Below are 23,780 nucleotides of genomic sequence, written 5' to 3'. Positions count from 1 at the left end.
CGATTCTAGGCCATTACTTCAGTGCTGCCACCAAGTAGGTCAGTCCCAGAAGCTCAGGCTCACAGATCCCTCTGCTGGCCGACGGTGGAAACACAGCTTAGCCTTTTCTGCCTGTTTTTAGAGGAGTATATTCTACTGATTGCTGATTGTTTTCTTTCTTCATTTAAAAACAAAACAAAAACACTGATTTGGCTTCTTATTCGTGTGTGTGTGTGTGTGTGTGTGTGTCTGTCTGTCTGTATGCCTGTATGCCTGTATGCACGTATGCACGTGGGTGCCATGTCAGAAGGTGCTCAGGAAAGCAAGTGGCTCGGGATCTGCCTTTCCCGGGAAACTACATCTGTGAGTGATGAATTTCAGACCTCTGAAATGTTTGCTGTATCCGTCGGGTTTCTAGGTGATGGTTAGGACAGGTGCACACAAGAGTTACTTCAAAAATGGATGAATTTCCACTGAGTAAATTGTGTTTTAATATGCAGGTACTTTCTGTGTCTTTTATTTTCTATGCTTTTTTTAAAAAGAAAGTTAAATCCTTGTTTTATCTAAATGGCCCTCTTTCTTCAAAGGTCTTCAATTAAAGGGAATATAACAGGTAATTCTCAGGAAATAAAGTCTCTCAATCTCACTTTTTTTTTCTTGTTTTTTTTTTTTTCCCTCCCTTTGGTTTTTCAAGACAGGGTTTCTCTGTGTAGCCTTGGCTGTCTGGAAGCTCACTTTGTAGACCAGGCTGGCCTCGAACTCACAGAGATCTGTATGCCTCTGCCACCCAAGTGCTGTGTGCCACCACTGCCTGGCTTGCACCATTAACTAACTAACTTCACGTTTCCTTTCCCTCTTTCTTTCCCTCTTTCTTTCCCTCTTTCTTTCTTTCTTTCTTTCTTTCTTTCTTTCTTTCTTTCTTTCTTTCTTTCTTTCTTATGATTCCTTCTTATTTTTATTTTTTATATGTATTGGTGTTTTGCCTGCATGCATGTCTGTGTGAGAGTGTCAGATCCTCTGAAACTGGAGCTACAGACAGTTGTGAGCTGCCATGTGGGTGCTGAGAATTGAATCAGGGTCCTCTGGAAGAGCAGCCACGGCTCATAGCCTCTGAGCCATCCCTCCAGCCCAACTTCATAGTTCTTGATGCTGAAAGAAAAATATCTAATCAGGTAAAAAAAAAAAATGTCCGGAATACAAAGAAAAAAAACGTGAAAGAAGGCTGAGTGGTGGTCGCTCACACCTCATGAGGTGTGACAGCCCTCATGAGGCAGAGACAGGGGGATCTCTGTGAGTTTGAGGCCAGCCTCATCTTCAGAGCAAGTTCCAACACAGTCAAGGCTACAAAAAGAAACCCTATGTCAAAAAAAAAAAAAAAAAAAAAAAACCAAAAACAAACAAGAAAATCAAAGTGAGGGAAGTTTAGGGAAACCTAGAGTCAAGCCTGGTTTCTGCTGCTTCCTGAATGGCCAGTTAGAATGTTAGAGGTCTCCGTCTCTTCTTCATAAAACAAGGGTAACAATTTTGCCTGTTGCATACATTGCTGTCATGTCTAAGTTTCCTGGTTGGGGATGGTGATCAGAAAATGCTAGGTAGTTCTGTGCGAGGCTCTGTGCTCTGTACTAAGTACCAGGTACTAGGTACTGAGCACTAGGTAGGAGGGATGCAATGACCAAAAAAGGTGGCCTACTTGCCTTTGTAGAGTTTAACGTCTGTCGTGCTGCTGGGTCGAAAGCTACGTCATGGGATTATGGGAGAAAAGCGCTGTCTATGCTCCAGTTGAGGCGCGCGATGACCCCCAGGGTCTCTGCAAACAGGATGGGTGGGTGGATTGGGAGAGAGGCTACTTCAAATACTTCAGTCAGGGCCTGAGAAATTCCTGAAACATGAAACAAAACATAAGACTTCAAGCAGAGAGCAAACCATTTACCTTTAAGTTTTATTTTATATGTGGGTATGCTTTCTGTGTATGTTATGGAATGTGTTGCCTGCATTCGTGTATGGGCACCACACATGTGCCTGGTGCCAGTGGAGCTCAGAAGAGTGTGTGGCTCCCCTGGAACTGGAGTTACAGATGGGTGTGAACCAGCCTGTGGGAACTAGGAACTGAACCTGAGTCTGCTATGAGAGCACCGAGTGCTCTAATCAATGAGCTCTCTCTTCAGCCCCTCCTACTTTTATTTTTGCGATGGGGTTATGTTTTGTAACCCAGGCTAGCCCTTGAACATATGGAACTCCCACTTTAGCCTCCCAAGTATGGGATCTCATCGCGTCCTGCAACCCAAAGAACTTTTGTTTAGTCAAACCCAGCCTCTGAGCGAAGGCTCTGTAGGACAGCAGCACCAGAGACCTGAAGCTCCAATCCTGAGTACGGTTGTTCATAAGTCATGTGCCCTCTCTGTCTGCGAAAGAGTTCATGAGAAGCTGTCTCACATGCTGACGTAAGTAAGATCTACGAGACATAGCCTGCGAGGTATTTTAACAAACCGTTTCCTTCTAAATCCAAAACCTAATTTGCTGTACTTATTGCCACAACTTATCTGAAACACAAGAATGGTTTGTGGGTACCTTGTTCCTCTGTCATAGCACCCGCCACCCTGTACTGACACATTCCACTCAGCCAGCACCAAACAGAGGTGTCTCACCAGGTACAGGCTCTGAACTAAGTAAAGTTCAGTGTAGGAATTGAAGGTACCAAGAGAGAAACAATAAGGATTACAGAATCAATCAGAAAGGGACACAGAAAAAGATATAGCAGAAAGTAATGGTCAGGATACCTGGAGTCACCTAAAAAGGGGTGGGGACACTCGGTGTCTCTGCTGTTGGGCCAACAGAGATCAGTGCCTGGGCTTCTGTGCTCAGCTTAAAGGGCATCTTCAGGGTGCCTAGGAGGTAGGCTGACTTTTCAATATGCCCTGCTGCTGTCAACCACATCCTTCCAGGAGATGCTCGGCTTTATGGAACTCTGCTGTTCATACATAAACTCCTGTTATCTCTCTTGTAAAGCAGGTAAGAAAATGAGATGAGGGGGCTGGAGAGATGGTTAGCATTCAAGAGCTTGCTGCTCTTTCAGAGAGCCTCAGGTGGCTCAGAACTCTCTAACACCATTTCTAGGGGATCTGGTACCCTCTTGTGGCCTCTGTGGCCACCTGCACACATGCAGCACACACACACACAAATAAATTTAAATCTTTTAAAAAAGAAATAATGACTACCATTCCAGTTTATGGTCAGGAGAAACTAAGCGTGTCAAACTGCACAAAAAGACACTTTCCCGTAGACTTTATCTGGATATAATGAATATAAGGATATTTCCATTGTGTTGAGAGACCCATGTCAATCACATACAGTTCTGTATCCAGAATTAAAAGGTACACTAGTGCGCAAATCTATCCTTCTTATCTTCCTGTCCTCTAGGATAGGATGACTATTCAATGCGATCCTATGACCCAATGACAACAGAATTTCTAAAGACTAAAACTTTAGGGTTTGGTTAATGGATGGAATGGACCGTAATTCAGCCCTGGGAACTAACGGCTGCCTTTCTGCTCTGAGAGAGAAGACAGAGTGTGATGCTGTCCTCTTGATTCTCTTCAAACAGTTTTGGCTGCTGAGCCATTACAGTTCCTCCAGCCTTCCTACTGCTCGCACCCCTCTTGACTCTATATTGAATTTCTACTAAGGTTTGAGTACTTTTACTTTGCTTTCACAAATAAGCAAACTAGGAGGAGGTGGAAGTAGGAAGTGGAAAGGGATGAGACTGAAGGAATAATAACTTTAATTTCAAAGGAAATCACATGTGCATGCACACACACACTCACACACAGCAGAATCACTATTCTCTTTGAAACTAGATGTTTAAAATGCAGCCACACCAGTCCTCCTTAACCCTGAGTGTTGTATAACCTGAAACTGGATCCTGGTAATCCAGGAATAAAGCTGCCGTTACCTCCAACCCAGAACGTGATTCCTTATCTGGCCCAACAATTCCAGGATCCCGAGGATTGAGTCTTCTTTCTAAGGATGGGAAAAGCTTACATTTCCTTTGGGAGTCCAGGGGTATGAAATTCCAAACCTGTCAGAAAGACAGGGTGCTATTTCTTTGTTATTTCCTTAGTAACTACCTCTTTGTCTGATATGAAATTCTCCCTTTAAGAGTAACCAAAGAACAACAGTCATATAGGGCACTTAATGCTGTTTTGCTAAAACACCATTGACCCCTCATTTGGGCCTATAAAAAGTGTGATGAAAGTCTGCCATTGCTGCCTTTATGTTAGATCCACCGTCTTTTCTTTGGGACAGTCTCCTGCATGAGTCTCTACAAGCACATTCATCACTCAGAGTGTCTGCCTACCTAACCTGTTTCATCTTCCTTCACAGAGATAAGTCACTCACTGTCCTAAACCTGCACTCACTATAGATTCCACGACAAGAGAACTTTCATGGCCCTCTCCATGCCAACGGAATCCATGACATAACAGACCATCTTATCACATTTAAAGATAGGTTGATCCCTTCAAGAAACAAGGGCAATATTTGGGAGGAGGGGAGGGAAATGGGAAACGGGGAGCAGGTGGAAATTTTAATTAAAAAAAGAATAAAAATAAAAAAAAAAGAAACAAGGGCTTCTTCAGACCACCTCAAAGACATAGAATTGAGACTATGATCAATCAGATTACACTTGAATCAGGATTGCTCAATTATGAAGACCTCTTGCCCCTTCGCCTCAGCTCTTCCTCCAGCCACACCTAAATATCATGCCAGTGCCTCGAAGACCAGCTTGGGAGTCACTAGACTCATTTGTGCGCTCCTCTTCCTAATGAATCCCCTATCTCTATTCCACCACAACTTGAGTCTTTACTTGGCATATTGGGATAGGTGGCTAACCCTAACTTACTGTTGACACTGGAGCTGATATTTTAACTCTTAAATTCCAGTTACATACCGACCACAGTACATTATAAGTCTATTAACAACAAATTTCTATGACACATCTTATGGCATCTTGATATCCTACCCAGATGGCCTTTATTTTCATCAACTCATGCTCACAGGAGGAGGCTGCAAAGGGCCAACTGTAAAGTTTGAGTCAATTTGGGGAGAAACTGAATATTGACATCTCAATATTGATACAGGCACATGACTTTCCTAGTGGCTGCTCTGAGTAAAGACTCATCCCTCACTCCTGGGCTTTTCCTTTAGATACTTTTTCTTATGATGTGGTTAGTAGCCAACTAAGATGCTATCTCAAAATGATGTCCTCACACAAGTCCACTCAACCTTCCTCCCCTTGGACAGTTGCAAGTCTGGACCTCAAGAATCCTCTTCAAATAGATAAGTCAGTCATTTGGGTCAATGAGAAGTTTCTTACAACAATAAGTAAGCCAGTTGGTGGTGGCTCAGGCCTTTAATCCCAGCACTTGGGAGGCAGAGAGTGGTGGATCTCTGAGTTTGAGGCCAGCCTGGTCCACAGAGCTAGTTCCAGGACAACCAGGGTTACATAGAGAAACCCTATCTCCAAAAATAAACAACCAACAAACAAAGCAAAACAACAAGTAGTTGGTTGGTAGCCAACTCCAGACTCCAAAGACCAAAGAAGATTAAAACAAGATCCCGTTCCTCAAAAAGCTTATTCTAAAGAGATTAATTCTCCAGCCTGAAACACTAGTTAGCCCAAAATCAGATGTAAAGTGGACTCTAACACAAACAAATGTCTATGGAACAGACTAATCGAGACCAGTCATGAGGAAAATTGACTGGTATCAAGTCTAAAGGGCTACAAAGGGCTGAAATGTAAACCTAGGTGTGGCTTCTTGGTGAGTTCACAGCAGAGGGAATATTTGAAGCAACAGGGAAGGGGATGAGGTAAAAAGTGACATCAGTGAGAGGAGGTTCAGTATTAGAGAAGGAAAACAGGGATTGTGCCAGGAGGGATGGCACATCTTTATAATCCCAGGCAGCACTTGGAAAGCAGGAGGATTGAGAATTCCAGGCCAGATTAGGCTACATTCTCAAACATTGTCTCAAAACAACAGAAGCAAAACCAAGAAGGAAGCAGTCCTCTCCCCTTAGCTAGTTCCAGTGTTGCCTGAGTGTGACTGTTACACTGTCACGCTCATCTCCAGCATTTCAACATCCTTGTCAACTACGGTGGACCCAAGAAGACACCCTGCACATCCCCATCCCGCTTCTCTCTCAGGTTTTGCTCCTCGGCCCTTAACTTCAGCTACTATGTATACCTGAAGAGTTCCAAATACTCCTCTGGCCAGACCATTCCTGAGATTGGGATTTCGATAACCAACTGCTCTAGAAGTGTCCAGCTGCATGGCTGCTCAGGCTGCGTGGGCATTCAAACTCAACATCTTCAAACATCTTCAGTCCGGTCTTGTTCCTGAACCTACATCTCAGAAATCCAGGCCTACTGATTTTAACATGTCATTTTTACAACTCTCACAATAACTTCCATTATAGCAACATCAGTCCCATGAGCATCCCTTCTTCTGTTAATAACCCTCCCCTGCCTCATACTCACAGTCTTCAAAATGGTCTCCCACTACTTTCTGGAGATAGTGAAAATCACGCCTTCACCTCCTGAAACACCCAGCTGTTTACAATACAAACTCTATGCCTTGACTTTCCAGGTACCCTTTTCTCTGCTGACTATCTGCCTAATTTACCCGTTGCTCCCTGAATTCATGCCCCCAGCCAATGTCAATGGCTGAGGTCTGGATGACAGCACTGAACTTTGCTGAAGAATGCCCAGTACTCTCTGTCTCCCATGTTTGCAAACTTACTATGGTCAAACCATTCAAGCCCAGCTCACACTGCAATGGTGTGCCTTTCCAATGGTGTGCCTCCCCAGTGCTGTGCCTAAGTTACGGCTTTGCCTGGTTCTTGTGTCCAGTCTTGTTTTTCCCTACTCACTTCTCTCCTGAACCCTGGTCGTTGATATTCTCCACCCACTTCCTCATTAGTCACCAGTTAGTTCAAGGCAGGGATTGTTTACTGTGGAAGTTTCCATATTCAAAATAGTATCCAGTATTTGAAAAACACTTAAATTATTTACTGACTAGATCATAAAGGGGGGAAAGGAACTACTGGACTGGTAGTCAGGACGTCTGGCTGCCAGGGTCTGTTCTACTCAACTAACGACGTGCCCCTGCCCAAGACATTGAACTACTCAGTGTGACTGCCTACTAATGGGGTAGGCAAGAGGAGGTGACTTCTTCTCTAGCCACGGCTCAGGAAAATAACAAATAAGAGTAAAGTAGGCAGAAGTGATAGTACTTTGAAAAAATGAAATATGTATATTAAGGTTCTGGTAGTATCTACAATAAAAGACCACCACTTGGTATGACAGGCACCTAGGAGCTGCTTTGGTTGAAAAAAAAAAAAACACCTTGATGATTTAGGTCTTTGCTTGGCCTACAAGGTAACTGTACTGGCTGACTTTATGTCAACTTGTAGAGTCATCAGAGAAGGAGCCTCAACTGAGAAAGCGCCTCCTTAAAGTCCAGCTGTAAGGCATTTTCTTAATTAGCAATTGATGCGAAAGGGTCCAGACCATTGCGGGTGGTGTCACTGGGCTGGTGGTCCAGGGCTCCCATAAGAAAGCGGGTGGAGCAAGCCATGTGAGACAAGCCAGCAAGCAGCACTGCTTCATGGCCTCTGCATCAGCTCCTGCCTCCAGGTTCCTGCCGTGCTTGAATTCCTGTCCTCATTTGGTGATGAACAGTGCTGTGGAAACGTAAACCTAATAAACCATTTCCTCCCCGACTTGCTTTTTGCTCATGGTGTTTCACCGCAGCAACGGAAACCCCAACTAAGAGAGTAGCTAAATGTGGGGTAACAGCCTTCAGCTTGTGTCTCTCTCCGCTAGGCATTCACCATCAGCTTTTGCAATGTCCTGTTCTAAAAGGTATCCAGTGATTGCCCTGAACCTGCTGTCGTCTTGGATTCCAGGAACAGCAGAGTTTTGCAGACACGTCACCCTAAGCAAGAAGGATAATCTATGGGAGGAACTTGTCTCTTCTAGTTACAAGGGTTTCCTCAATCCACCTGTAAAACCAGTCAGTGGTCAACTAGACCAGTTTACCTGGATGGTTTAGTGGTCCCTGGCCCTTGTCCCCTGACTGATTCTTAGTGTGAAGCTACTTTGGGCATTCAGACAACAGATTTGAAGTCACCAAACACTTTTTTCAGTTTGCCGAACATGGCTTCCCGGTGTGGTCACACTGGTTAAATCTTCTTCATCTGTCGTTTACCATCAAACATCTCTTCAACAAGCACACTGGACTGGATGACTGGACTTTATCAGCTGGGACTCATAACATATTCACACTCCCGACACACTTGCCAGCACAGTTGTCCCTCTGTGTGTCGGTTCTGCATTCACAGAGGCCAGTAATTATAGATTAAAAATATCTCAGTCATGTCCTTACTGACTCTATAGCAGGTTTTCTTGTTGTTTGTAAACATTTACATTGTGTTAGCTATTTTTGGTAACCTAGACTGTAGACTTGCAGTATACAGAATGTACAAGGGTCATATGCAAATACGGAGCTATTTTACATAAGGTACCTTAGCATCCTCTGAGTCCTCTGATTTGGAAATGGGAAATGAAAATGAGGGCTAATATTTTGTACCTTGAAACCTATTATAATTTTTAATGTTAAAAGGGAACATATTGGCCGGGCGGTGGTGGCGCACGCCTTTAATCCCAGCACTCGGGAGGCAGAGGCAGGCGGATCTCTGTGAGTTCGAGACCAGCCTGGTCTACAAGAGCTAGTGCCAGGACAGGCTCTAAAGCTACAGAGAAACTATGTCTCGAAAAACTAAAAAAAAAAAAAAAAAAAAAAAAAAAAAAGGAACATACTTTTTGTTGTTATTGTTTTATTCTGGGACCCCTCACAACCCTCCCCCAATTCCTTTCAAGGCTGTGTGTGTGTGTGTGTGTGTTTGTGTGTGTGTGTGTGTGTGTGTGTGTAGTACTGGAGAGTGAATCCATGGCCTTACACTTACAATGCACCCTGCCCCTGGGCTACACCTACAGCCCAGAGTTAATCAGATTGAGATTAGAATGGGATTGCCATGAAAGGTTCTGCCAGATATGTTATGTGTACCGTGAATGCATGTAATAAGTAAAGATATAAGTTACAAAGTGTTATGTCATGTCCGTGTTTTATAAGGCTCCATTCTGAAAGTCTTACCCTAAGAAACTTCTAAGTCATTTGGAAACATGCAAGATGAAGGCAAAGTAGAGAGATAAAAGTAGGGCAAATCTCGTATTCACAGCAATAATTTGACATTTTAGTCAAAACTGTGCCTTTAGATGTTTTTGAAAGGATATCACAGGCAGGATGTGGTGGCACACACCTTTTATCTCAGGATTCTTGAAGGCTGAAGCAGGTAGATCTTTGTGAACTTGAAGATAGCTTGATCTAGATTGTGAGTTTCTAGCCAACCAGGGCTACATTATGAGACCCTGTCTCAAACAAACAAACAAAAAACAGAAATTACAGCACTAAACAGAGTAATATTTTTAAAAGGATACATGTATTATTGTTGTTGTTGTTACAGTTTATACGTATGGGTCTTTTGCATGCATGCATGTCTATGCACCACATGTGAGCCAAGTGCCTTTAAGGACCAGAAAAGGGTGCTGGATCCCCCTGAACCAGAGTTAGAGAGAGTTGTAAACTGCCATGTATATGCTGGGAATTGAACCCGGGTCCTTTGGAAGAGCAGCCAGTGCTGTTAGCCACTCTGCCATCTTTCTAGCTCTTAAATGTAAGGCTTGGTTTTGTTTATCTAGTTTAGATTGCTAAAAAAACACATAGAACACATTTCCCTTTTAGTAAGGACAAAATGACGAGTTTCTAGTGTAATCCCCTAAAAACAGTTAAAATACATGTCCCCCCGAGGAAAATCCAGCTGCCTTCCTCCTACTGTGGCTCACCCCTAGCTTGTGTGATCCCAGGGATGTGAATGATTTCTCCCAACCTGCAAACATCAGCTCTCACAGACTGAGCTCATGGTCTCCAGCGATTTCTCAGTAGTGATTCTAGTGCCTGAGGGGCCAGAAGAGGGCATCAGATTCTCCTGCAACAGGAGTTTCCGGGTAATTGTGATCCAGCATGTGAGTAGGGGAAACTGAGCCCCAGGTCCTCTGCAAAAGCAGCACGGTGCTCTTAAGAATGGAGCAATCTCTTCAGACCCATTGTAGCTAGATTTTCAAAACTAATACACTGAGACATTCCAACCTAAAGACACTGGTAGAAGGCACACGACCACAAAAACACATGTATGAGAATGCCATAGTGAAATCTATGCTTTTATATAACTAATGGGTGTTAATAGAAACTTAAACAGAGAACAGCCACTGAAATCTGCTACTCATATTCCATGCATTCCAAAAAGCCTCTCCCAGATCAACAAAGAAGAGAATTAAGTAGATGCTCCATATTTGGGAAACTGACATAGCTTGGTATGAAAGACATTTTAACTGGTAACCACCAAGACGCTCTCCAAAGCCATGGTGTTCCTTGACCCATTCCAAAGATCACACACAATCCCACCACAAACTTGGGTTTGCCAATCCCGTGGGATGAACCTGGATAAGAAACGAGAAGTTCCAGCTGCTAATTTGACTCTTCTACTAACCACAAAACTTGCAGCAAGGCATTCATCCTCAATGCATCTGGGCGTCCCTGGCCATAAAACAAGGGTATAGTCTCTACAAGGGTATAGTCTGTACATGCTCAGTTACAGTGTGATTTTAGAATTTGCTTGGGCTACATTTCATACTGCAATCATCAGCAAACAGATTCTATGACATCACCTCACGCTATTATGGGCAGGACACACAGATGGCAGGCAGGTGGCCCTGCTGATTGTTGAGCAAAGAACAGAAGGGTAAACACTCTCGGTAGAGGTCAAAAGGGATGCTTCCAGAATCCCCGGGTCATCCTTGCACATCGCTGCATAACCATAGGGGAGGGGCGGAGAAGAAACAACAGCTAAAGGAACAGCATGGGCACCATTAGAACCAGAGCTTGCCCCAGAAGCCTTGGAAACTGAGAGAGAGAGAGAGAGAGAGAGAGAGAGAGAGAGAGAGAGAGAGAGAGAGAGAGAGAGAGAGCAGGGTACAGATTCAGATGCTTCCAGAACCTCCAGTCACCCATCAAGCAAGAGAATGCTGGGCCCTCCCAGATCTTTGCAACTTCTGCCAAGAATCGGATCACTGTTTATAATGTCATAGTTTAAGGCTTAGCATTGCCAACCAAATACTATTATTAGCAGAGGTAATTTTAACTTGGATTCACCAACGGTCAAGGCACATTTTCCTTATAGTTGAGAAAACCCAACAATAGTATCTTGACATCCCCCAAATGGAAGACTAGAATGAATAAATTATAATTCTATACAAGATTTATTATATCTCCTTTCTGGAAATATGCACACAGTAGAATTGGGTGCCCCCATTTTCCTCGGAGTGACTGTGCACTTTGAGCAGTGACTGGCGAGTGCATCATATAAGCTCAGAAAAGACTTGCTGAGTAAGTAAATAAAAGGCACTATTACAAGGAGAAGATAAATCAAAAGTGCGTCCTGTTTTTGCAAACACAGAAGTGTGGCACAGAAAACATAGCTGTGCACAGAATCTGTGACCCTGATAACAGTATATGGTAGGATTTCAGGAAATTTACTTCTTGGGTAAACACCATCATTACAGTCTTTGTCAGTGTTTACTTGTACAGTTGGAAAGCGAGGGATATGTCCATTTTGCAAATAAGAATATTTGACATAAGTATGTAAAGACTGATAAAAGGTGATTAATTAGTAAAACAAACATTAACAATTAAGCTACCATTCTTCAAAGAGCATTCATTATTATAAAGAAATACACACGTGTGTGCATTATTCTGTGGATTTTAAACTTGCCGCTTAACATCCTAATGAGGCTGTTTGGAATAACTTGACCAATCCTGCTATAATATAAACCAATGGTATGGCGGCTGGGTTAGAAGTGGGAAAAATCACATTTGTGAAAGTAACAACCATGTTTTCTTAAATCAAGACAGGCTAGACACACAGGAACCAGCCATCTTCTGTAACTAGGCAAGGTTTCCAGCGGTAGGACTGGGACATCATCCCGGCCATAAAACCTTCGACCTACAATTTGTCCTGCATGCAAGATGTGCTGGGGAATGTGGCCAGACTTTGTGGGAAGTGGCTGACCAATGACTTGTCCAATATGAGGCCTACTGCCACGAGAGTGAACCCATGCCTTACACTGCCTGGACAACTAGGAACCAGAGTCTAGACTCTGCATAGACCCAGCATAGAACCAAATGCCCTGACCAAAAAAAAAAAAGTCAATGAAATGCTTCCTTCCTAATGATACTCTGCTATAGTCATAGACTGGAGCCCAGCATAGTCATCACTAGAGAGGCACCATCCAGCAACTGATGAGAGCAGATGCAGAGACCCACAGCCAAAGGTTAGGTGGAGCTCCCAGAATTCCACAGAAGAGTGGAAGGGTTGGTTGCAGAAGCCAGAGGGGCTGAGGACGCCAGAAGAACACGGCCCACAGCATTAACTAAGCAAGGCTAATAGGGTCTTGCAAAGTGACAACCAGGGAGCCTGTATGGATCTGACCTAGGCCCTCTGCATATATGTAGTAGTTGTGTACCTTGGTGTCCTTGTGGGAACTCCTAACAGTGTGTGTGTGTGTGTGTGTGTGTGTGTGTGTGTGTGTGTGTGTCAGGGGGGTGTCTCTAGCTTGTTTGCCTGCTTTGTGGACCCTTTTCCTTCTACAGGGTTGCCTTGGCCAGTCTTAGTATGAGGGTATGTGTCCAGTCTTGTAGTAACTTGTTATGCCATGTTTGGTTCATATCTTTGGGAAGACTGTTGTTTTCTAAAGGGAAATGGAGGAGGAGTGAATCTGGGGGAGAGGGGGAGTGGAGGGAGGGGAAACTGTAGTCAGGAGGAGAATAAAAAAAAAGAAAAAAGAAAAAGAAAGGCTGGGCACACAGGAACCAAAGACTTTCCATACAGCACACAAACCCAAAGGGCACTAGCAAGCAAGTCAATCCTTGACTGTGTGGTTCATGGCATGACAGAAACCTTCCTATTAAAACTGCTCTGTGGATAGTGGGGAGCTGGGGGACTGGAGAGAGGGCTCAGCGGTTCAAAGCACTGACTGCTCTTGCAGAGGACCCATGTTCAGTTCCCACCTCAACGCTTCTGCTGTTGATAGGGTGCACTCTGCAGAGGGTCCCCGGATCTCATCTTTTTATTTGCTCTAAGTTCAAGCAAATCACTTGTTTATCAGTTTCTCTTTCATTAACTGGGAGGTTTTAGTTCAGTTCTGCATCATCAGGAAGCCTTCTTCAGGCCTTTTTGCTGGCTTTCCCTTCGGAAATGCTTGCTTCCCTGTTTCACAGGCTATGGCCTGAAGCTCAGGCTATTTCACTACGTGAATAGGGATATATACGTAGCATAGGGAGCTTTGTCCCTACAGCCCAAGCTCTTTTGAGACTGTAACATGGCCTTACTCCTCCTTTCTCCTGTTGGTAAACTAGCAGGGTAAAAGGATGCAAGGATTCATCAATAGATAACAATGCTTCAAAGATAAAATGAAGTAAGGCATCCTTTGCCTGCTTCTAAAGGTATGGTCAATGAACAGGTGGTTCACACCTAGAATCCCAGCACTTGGGAAGTTGAGGCGAGAGACTGCTATGAGTGCAAGGCCAGCCTGATCTATATTGTGAATTCAAGACTAGCCTGGGCTACATAGTAAGAGGGGGGAGGGGATAACTTAAAACAGTTGTCGTCAACAAAATGGCTCAGCAAGTAAAGACCTTTGCCAAGCCAAGCCTAATGACCTAAGTTCAATTCCTGTGACCCACATGTCACAAGTTGTCCCTTTATGTTCACGTGTGCTCTGTGACACACTCCTGCTTACATCCACACAAAAGTGGTGGAATTTTAGGTAATGAAATGGTGATGCATTTTGCAACAGGAAGCATTCACTGTCTGTATTGGACACTGGAATCTGTGTGTGCTTCATCTACATGGTAGAGATCCATAACGATATTTAAATTGCTGGCTGAATTTCAAACCATCAGCCTGCTTCTAGTCTTTCATCTCCTATTACTGGTAATTTCGTGTCCCCAGAATGCCTAATAAAGATGCAGGGAATGGAGAGCTAGGCAGGGAAAAGAAAGAAAGGCCAATGGTACTGGAGACGAGTCAGGGACCTAATTTCTTATTCTTGGTGCATAGAGAAAGCCAGAACAGCCTGTCCTGGTTCCCTGAGCAAGCCAGACACTGCCAATGTTACTGTACCCCCACTGTGCCTGGCAAAAGCAGCTTTCTACTTACCCTCAAATTCAGAACCTCCCTGTGATGTTTAGAGCTTCCCCAGGCAGAAGTGACTACAGCTGCCCCTATCTTAGGCATTTCAGATTGCTGAAACATAATATCACAAGCCAAATGTTTTCTAACAGCAAACATTTTTTTTCTCCCAGCTGTGGAGACTCGAAGGCCAAAACAAGGCCCTAATAAGCCTAGTGCCTGCTGCGGACTCATGTCTGACTCTCAGACAGCCCTCTTCTAGCTGGGTCCTTGCAAGGCACAAGGGCCACAGAGTTTCCAGAGTGAGTTTTATAAGGTCGTGGATGCTATCCATCTCCTAACCCCCTTACATTGGGATGAGGGTTTGACCATGTGGATGGGGGGGGCACATGCAGTCTGTAACACCATCTTAGCATTAAGCTATAACTTGCGTGTTTTCCTTTACTTGGAATTGTGAATATCACTGAGATGCATATGAAAGTTGTACAAAGACTGTAAAGTTTTAATTAATTAATTAATTAACTGAATTAATTATAGTACTGGAGATTGAGCCTAAGGCTTTGAGCTTGGTAGGCAAGTACCCTATCACAAAAATATCCCTTCCCCCTAGTTTGGTGGTACTGCACTGAAACAATGGAGACAGAGCATTAAGCCTTACAGCAAAGTGACAATAATCAGAGAGACCCCATGCTTTCAACGCTCCCGTCCCAAGAGTCCAACAACTGACTAACTGACTATGTTGCAGTAAAAGAAAATTCATCAATCACGAACGAACAGGCAGACCTAGATGGCAAGCGGGTGGCCTCTGAGCTGATTCTGGGTGAAGAATCCTGGGAAGTCAGCCGGAAGCTCCACCTAGACCTTCATCTCCCAGGTTATTCTATGAGGGCTCTCATCACCATTGGTGATCCACAGTGACCTCTTCCATAGCTGTTAGCAGTAGTCCATAGTTGCGTTTTCCGTAATTGCTAGTTGTAATTCATAACCAGCAGTTAGTTGAAATTGTTAAAAGTTATTCGTTATTTGACGGACAGGCTTTCATTGGAAAGCCAGTATGTGCAGCTCACAGCACTAAAGAGCTGCCACACGGGACGGCTTTCCTGGCCGTTGTACTAACAGCCCGCTGCACTGTCTACAAAGGTGGTGATTGTTCACCACCCAGAATCACTCTGGCTCAGAGATACCAGGTTTATAATCCCTTCTGATTATAGGGGTCCAAACTTCTACCCAATGTCTTTGTGTACCTTGGGTCCCTTATAACCTCCAGTCCCCCTTCTTCTCTTAGTCCAACTGCATGACTGGAGCCTGGGGCATCCCAACACAAATGGGACTCACTTCATCCCTCACCAGCACACCCTGCCTCCATCCCTCCTCCATTACCGTTGGCTTAGTCTGCCTCTTCCCGCCCCCCTCTGCTGCCCCAATTACACATAATTTCTTTTACTTCTCATCTGGTGTGCTGTGGGAAGTCCGAACATATTGTGAGATCATTGTGGCTTTGACCTTTTAAACCACGACTTCTCTAAGCCATCCTCACTGCTACCTCAAGCAAACTTCCCCTGGCATACCTAATTTTGTTATTGGCATGGCTAATTTCTTTCCTGTAGACCCTTGAGGTCTAGGCTGACATCTGTCTCCAGGTTTGGTGGTGCAGGCCTATAATCCCAGCTATGCAGGAGGCAGAGGCAGAAGGACAAGAAGTTCAAAGCTGACTACACAGTAGTGCAATCTCAAGGGCAGCCTATGTACCTCAGTGAGATCCAGTCTTGAAATAAAAACCAAGACAGCAGGGACTATATAGTGCTTGTTTGCAGAGATATGTAAAAAGAACCAGTCTCCTCTCTTTGCCTCCCACTTCCCTTTAAACCTTCTAGTCATTTAAACATTTCCAGCATATACAAACCCTGTCCTTTCTGACAAGATAAAGTGTGCCCTGCGAAGAATGGCTATAGAGAAAGCCTGTTACTTTATTTCACTTCTACAGACCTGTATCTTGCCCCAGCCACATCAATGGTGACAGTTTCCTAACTGTTCTTGGCTCCAGTTCTATCTTATTTGATTGACCAAAATTCAGCTTAAAAAACAATGTACTCCAAAGCCTCTGGTAACTTCCATTTGCTAATTAAAGCACACATCCCTGAGCCTGGCAGTCAAAGCATTCCATAACCTGACCCTGGTCCACAACCGTGGAAATCATCTTCTCTTGACATCATGCAGGACAAAGGAGAGCAAACAGAACTAATGCCAGAGCCAAGGATATCTCTCTATCTTTGTGTATCCTTGTATCTCTTTATCTCTCTATTATCTATCTGCTTCTGTTTCTGTCTCTCTCTGTCTCTGTCTGTGTGTATTTCTTTCTCTCTCTCTCTCTCTTGTGTGTGTGTGTGTATGGTCTATGTGCTTGACACAAGATCTCCCATGATATACTGGAGCTCACTAAGTAGCCCAAATAGTCCTTGAACTTTGAACTCATGGTTGTCTTCCTGCTGCACCATGCTGGCCTCCATGGGACATGGGATTCATTTGCTGTTACTTATGTACCATGACTTTCTCTTTTTTGAACTTCTGCTTCTCCTGCCTCTATATCCCTCTCAAGTACCGTGATCCAAGTATGTGCCACTTATGTCCATATTTGTCACTTTAAGATTATTAAAGAATTTGAGTGTATAGAAATATAGACAACAAGCAGGAGTTTGCCAAATCTTAGCATGCTGTGTTTATTTCAGATTTTAAATAAATGCATGAGTATAAGTGTGTGTAACTTCCTGTTGATCCTTTACTGTAAGATAGATTCAGCTGAAACTTTTTTCTCTCCCCAGAAACAGTTACTACATACCAGATTAGTTGTTCATCCCACTACTTTTTTTTTAAAAAAAAAATAGTTATTTATTTATTATGTATACAATATTCTTTTTTTTTTTTTTTTTTTTTTTTTTGGTTTTTCGAGACAGGGTTTCTCTGTGGCTTTGGAGCCTGTCCTGGAACTAGCTCTGTAGACCAGGCTGGTCTTGAACTCACAGACATCCGCCTGCCTCTGCCTCCCGAGTGCTGGGATTAAAGGCGTGCGCCACCTTCGCCCGGCTTGTGTATACAATATTCTGTGTGTATGCCTAGGCCAGAAGGGGGCACCAGAGCCCATTACAGATGGTTGTGAGCCACCATGTAGTTGCTGGGAATTAAACTCAGGACCTTTGGAAGAGCAGGCAATGCTCTTAACTTCTGAGCCATCTCTCCAGCTCCCTACTCTTTTTACTTGAAGATATTCATTATAAAATTTGAATAGGCATCAACATGTAATATTATAAAAATATCATGAAATTACATATCCACAAATAACATACCATTTTGTACATTTTTAACCATTAAGCTATTTTTGTTTTTTTGTTTTGTTTTGTTTTTCGAGACAGGGTTTCTCTGTGGTTTTGGAGCCTGTCCTGGAACTAGCTCTTGTAGACCAGGCTGGCGTCGAACTCACAGAGATCTGTCTGCCTCTGCCTCTCGAGTGCTGGGATTAAAGGCGTGCGCCACCACCGCCCGGCTCCTTTAAGCTATTTTTAACATTCTACAGGCTTTTTTCTTAGATCTAATATATATTATTTTGGTTTTTTACCACATTAATCCTTTCATAATCTCTATTTTCCCTTATGATCATTTCTAATTGGCTAAATATTCTATAATTTTTTGACTACCCTCTTGTGAATCAATAGGGACATTGTTTCTAGTTGTTTATTTTGACAAAGCTGAGTGGTCACGTGTTTTTGAGTAGATGCTCAAGGCGGGCTTCCTCTGTGGTATCTTTGCTCATGTGGATCTCTTTACCTGGAATGACCTTCTTTCTCTCTCTCTTGAGTTTCATCATCTCTGAAGGCACACTCAGATGCTAGCTCACCATATTCTCCAAGGCACTGAGTCAAAGCAACACCTTTCTCCATCCATCCTCAACAGTCAAAACATCTGTTTTTCTGTTAGTCAGGTGGAGTACTCAAATGCAATCTTGTCCTGTACTTCCATGGGTGTTTCTTCTACGTCCCTATCAGGTCATAATTTCTTAGAAGTAAATGCTGTGTGGCATGAGGTTAAATTCCTTTTCCTCTCTAGTGAGAGCACAGATTACACATCAATGAATGCAGAATTCACCTGAGCCTTTCTGCTTCCTCACTGAAGGATACAGATTCGCTAGAGTAAGGAGCGGCTGCATCCTGAGTGCTGTTATTTGAGCCTGAGTGTAAGAAGCCTGACTATCACCAACACTGTATGCTGAGAGAAACCAGAGGCTTGATAACCACAGGTAGATGACTGTAATCAGCTGGGTGTACACAAAGATGAAGAAAAATACCTCTTTTCTTTACTGTGAAAGCATTGGGTGGTTTGAAAAAAAAAATGGCCCCCAAATGGAGTGGCACTATTAGGAGGTGTGGCTTTGTTAGAGGAAGTGTGTCACTGTGGCAGTGGATTTTGGGGTCTCCTTTGCTCAAGCTGTACTCAGCGTGGATCAAGATGTAGAACTCTCAGCTCCGTCTCCTAGACGTCTGCCTGAATGTCACCATATCCCACCATGGTGGTAATGGTTACCAAAAACTGGAGTAGGGACCATTTTCAAGATTGATGTTATGTTTTTTTTTTCCCCCAGACAATCTGTAATGATTGCTATAGTATAGAAAGGACAAAGCAAAAAAAAAAAAAAAAAAAAAAAAAAGCTATTCCTACCTCCATCTCATCCCTGGAGTATAGCTTCAGAACCCCTTGACTAGAGGACAGGATTATAGGAGGAGCAAAGTCATTGGCCACCCATATGTGCTCATCGCCCACTCACGTTCAGTACAGGGTGGGGGAGGGGGCATCTTCCTGATTGCAGAGCAGAGATTCATTATTTTCTTATTACATCTAGAAAAATGACATAAAAATGGCATGTGGGATTCAGTCCAAGACTCCCAACAGTACCATTTCCTTCCAAATTTTGTCGTAACGAGAAAGTATTGATTTGTATGATGGTAACTTGATACCTGTTTATTCTGGCGTCTTAAGTTCATGATAGGACACATCCAGGTCACAGACTTTTCTAGGTGGCTCACTATTCCATGCCATATGATCTATTAGGTAAAGAGTAAGTGGAATGAGCATATCTGAGCTCCTTCCTTACTTAGGAGTTGACATGAAGGTCAGCTGAAGCTTGGCAAAATCCCAGGCTTATGAGGGGCTTAAAATTCATACTGGAAATGAATGCTTTCTCAGCTCCCAGGAAGCCAAGACTCTTCAGGCTAAATAACAACCTGCAAAGCTAAGATTTAAGAAAATAAGAAAAAAGAAAATCACACCTCTGTTTTCTATTTCTAGGCTATAGTTTGACTTAAGAAAGGGTCACATATAAGAACAAGCACTTATCATTGCCGTAACCTGACCTGCGGTCTCAGGTGACGTCTCATTAAAGTCGGCGCAGGTGCCACCCGAGTGTCTGGATTGTCTTTCTAATCAAGTTGAAACGCATCCATCCCCAGCTTCAACATCAGCTGCCTACACGTGACACTGTTTGATCACTGTCTGGGCTTTGCCACAGCACCCATGGTCCCCGGGGAGATTTAGACATACATTACTACAGCTGCCAGGAGATAAACAATTCCTTCCAGGCCTTGCTGACGACTCCCATTCTCCGGGAGTTACAGTCACCCTCTTGATTTAAAACTGTTTGACACGCCACCTGGCACCCTGTTCTGCTCATTGGTTTCAGCTTGGATTTATCCCTTGTAACTTCATGTATTCTCTTCTCTCCTTGTGTGTTAAAGTACATGAAATTTGTTGCCTTAACCCACCCCCTTCTCCTTCCATCCACTCCCATTATTTGGTCTAGCCTGGCCTTTAATTTGTCATCTTCCTGCCCAGGCTACTATGCTGTAGGATCACAGGGGTGAACCAATGATTTCAGCATCCCATCTTAAGCCTTCTCAGGGTACAGTTGAGCACATGTGCTTTACAGAAAACATATGCACAACTATCCCCCCCCCCAAAAAAAATAAAACCCAATGTCTACTGACTAATTCTCTGGTCTCCCTCTCTCTGTCCCCCAACAATTATTTTTTTTTTACTCTTTGGTTTATTTCTGGAATTTCATACTCATGGAATCATAATCTTTTTGTAAGTGGCATTTCACTTGGCACAGTGCTCCCTAGTTTTGCCCACGTTTGTTGTATGTGTCGGCATTTTTCTTCTTCTTCGCAGGTCAGCATTTCGAGTGCGCCTGTGGCACACTCTTGTCTGTCTGCTCGTCTGTCAGTAATAGTCCTACCTTTTGGTTGTTATGAGTGAGTATGCTTGCTATGGGTGTGATGTACACATATCCTCTTAGTATGTCTCATTCAATCTTTTAAAACATACACACCCTGAGGTGGGATTTATGGATCACAGCAATTTTATTTTTAATATTTTGAGAAGCCACCAGTACCATCCTCAACAGCAGCTGCATTTCTGTTTTTCTTTCATAAACAATATTTTATGTTTATCAGTACACCCCCTCATCCCCACACATGTATGTCTGTGTACTACATGCATGCAATGCCTGTGGACGCCAGAATAGGGCATGAGATTCCTGAATATTGGAGTGACAAATGGTAGTGAGTGGCCATATGGGTTCTAGGACTGAACCCGGGTCCTCTGGACGAGCAGCCAGTGCTCTTGACCACTGAGCTCTCTCTCCAGCCCTATTTTCTGTTTTTTTTTTTTTTTTTTTTTTTTTTTTGGTTTTTCAAGACAGGGTTTCTCTGTGGCTTTGGAGCCTGTCCTGGAACTAGCTCTGTAGACCAGGCTGGTCTTGAACTCACAGAGATCCTCCTGCCTCTGCCTCCCGAGTGCTGGGATTAAAGGCATGCACCATCATCACCCAGCTGGTTTTCTTTCTTTCTTTTTTTTTTTTTAATATTTATTTATTTATTATGTATACAGTATTCTGTCTGCGTGTATGTCTGCAGGCCAGAAGAGGGCACCAGACCTCATTCCAGATGGTTGTGAGCCACCATGTGGTTGCCGGGAATTGAACTCAGGACCTTGGGAAGAGCAGGCAATGCTCTTAACCACTGAGCCATCTCTCCAGCCCTGGTTTGTTTTTTTTCTTAAATGGCAGCCATCTGAATGGATATGAGGTGTATTCTGTATCTGTGTACTATGTTGACTGTCTCTTCTTCCTAACTTCTATGCTGACCCAGACTACAAGTTCCACCAATAAAGAGATCCTTGTCTGTTGTGTTCACTGTCACGTCCTTGCCTAGGACAGTCTGAGTTCACAGTGGTACCCGGTGACTAGTCTCTGTCCGCATGAATACATGGAAGCTGAGCCTGGTAGAGCAAGCCTGTGGCCCAGCTTGTTCAGGAGGCTGAGGCTGGAGGATTGCAAGCTCCATTGTGAGCTCAAATCTAGCTAAACAACTTAGCAAACTGTGCCTCAAAAAAAAAAAAAAGCAAGAAACTGACTGGGGCTATACTGCCCAAGACAGGCATATGCAAGGCCTTCATTCTGTTCCCAAAACAAAACCAAACCCAACCAAGAATGAACTGAATGGGTAGGAGAAAGACACAGGAAATGGACTCTTTTTCTGGTCTTTATGTCCAATCTCAGCGCTGCTTTGCTCATGACATGTTTCTGTTTATGTTTACATATCACCTTTATATATGACATTTAGGACTTAGGAAAGAAATCCTCTCTTTAAAACATACTTGATGAATTTTTAATATATTCCATTATCATACTTGTTATTATTCACGAATCTGAAGCTTGTGGAACTTGGGGTTGTGGGGAGCTTACAAGAAGCTTGCGGGGGGGGGGGGACAAAGAGAGTCTGTGATAGCTAAAAAACTTAGCTATCATCCAGAAAAGGCCATGTCTGCTGCCCACTTGATAGCTCTGATGATAAACAGAGAGAGTTCAAACTGAACATTCCCCAAAGACAATCAAGTGTCCCCAACCTAAGTGTCCCATGTCCCTTACTAATTAATTTACTTATTTATTTAGAGACAGAATCTCAAGTTACAGGGTGCCTCAAAATCCCCATGCAGCTGTGAAGGTCTTGAACTCCTGATCCTCCTGCCTACACCTCCACACACATTTGCTATCGTCCTGTGCAGAAACAGGAGATGGCCTTCCCCCTCTTTCTGACTTAGCACCCTTATCTATCCACCTGCAAACAAATTAGTATGACTCACATACATTAAACACCCAGTCTGTGCTAGGCACTGTTTTAGGTCCACTGCATGCATTAACTCTTTAGTCTTCTTTACTAGATGAACTACACTCTACCGATTTTTAGATATGATCCAGAGAAGGAAACACATTAAGTCCTTTGTCCAAAGTTCCTCAGAGAGGAGGCAGCAGAGCCAAGAATCATCTGGCCTCTGAGTTTGCCCTTAGCCTAAGTGCCCGTGCTATTTTGGACATGCTTTCTGTTTCAACCTTATTTACTGGAAATCAGTGCAAAATGTCTAAGTCTACTTCCTTCAATTGATGTGAGAACATGATCCTAACAATTCGGGCCTGTCCACATCCTCCATCTCTACACAAACTTTGGCTAAGCCGGGCAGTGGTGGCACACGCCTTTAATCCCAGCACTTGGGAGGCAGAGGCAGGCGGATCTCTGTGAGTTCGAGACCAGCCTGGTCTACAAGAGCTAGTTCCAGGACAAGCTCCAAAACCACAGAGAAACCCTGTCTCGAAAAACCAAAAAAAAAAAAAAAAAAAAACTTTGGCTAATGCAGGTAACCATAGTCAGGGGCAGACTGAATCTACAGTGTCTCTAAGACTTTGTTGGCATGTTGGGCTTCAACAAAAATCCATTAGCACTTGATTTTCCTGCATTTTGATGTTTTTTTTTCTTCAAGTGGAGTATGTCAGTAAAAACTAAATTAAAGACTACACCAAACCAAATATATTTTGTAGCTACATTCATTAATATCAAGGCACATCTGTTATAAACACCAAGTTTTCTTCTTTGGAGGATGTATTGCTCTTGGAAACAGCAAAATAGGCTGGGAGGCAGATAGCCCAAGCCCCCTGTCCCTGTCACACTAAATGAAGCATATACTTAAAAATACACCACCATCCTGCTGTCCCCAGCAGTGCCTCTCTAAACCGAGGATAATAAAGACTCGCAAATTGGGGGATTCTGATATCTGCAGATATCAAGACCACTACAGGATTAGCAAGTAGCACTTCTCAGTTTCAAACTCATTCTGTACATATTCACCCATAGTACATCAGTTTGCCATCAGATGAACATTCCAACACGATACCTTTAAGCCTTGGCTTGTGACTATCATCCTAGCCCTCATCAGACTGAGGCAGGGGACAGCAAGGTTGAGGCCAGCCTGAGGTCCAGAGTGTGATCGTATCTCCATCAAAGCAAAGTGTCTCGAGCAAAGTAAAGCAAAACAAAACCAAACAAAGATTCAGTTTAAACCCA

General features: G+C 43.5%; 1 protein-coding gene across 4 annotated transcripts in view; it reads right to left on the bottom strand.

The window, feature by feature from the left end:
* Paqr8 (progestin and adipoQ receptor family member 8) overlaps nucleotides 1-23,780 on the bottom strand; it is a 47,662-nt gene that overhangs the window by 6,485 nt on the left and 17,397 nt on the right. For 2 of the 4 annotated variants that reach the window (XM_057751625.1, XM_057751627.1), the window contains one exon: nucleotides 1,674-1,858. The exons of 1 other annotated variant lie outside the window; for it this stretch is intronic. The gene's annotated coding sequence lies outside the window, so the exon portion shown is untranslated. Of the gene's footprint in view, nucleotides 1-1,673; nucleotides 1,859-9,354; nucleotides 9,464-23,780 lie in introns of all 4 variants that reach the window. One more of the 4 variants, XM_057751626.1, reaches the window with a different exon arrangement.

The sequence above is a fragment of the Chionomys nivalis genome, chromosome 19 (assembly GCF_950005125.1).
Source record: "Chionomys nivalis chromosome 19, mChiNiv1.1, whole genome shotgun sequence".
NCBI classification, from domain to species: Eukaryota; Metazoa; Chordata; class Mammalia; order Rodentia; family Cricetidae; genus Chionomys; species Chionomys nivalis.
Note: the sequence above shows the minus strand (reverse complement) of the source record. Positions and strands in the feature narration are given on the sequence as shown.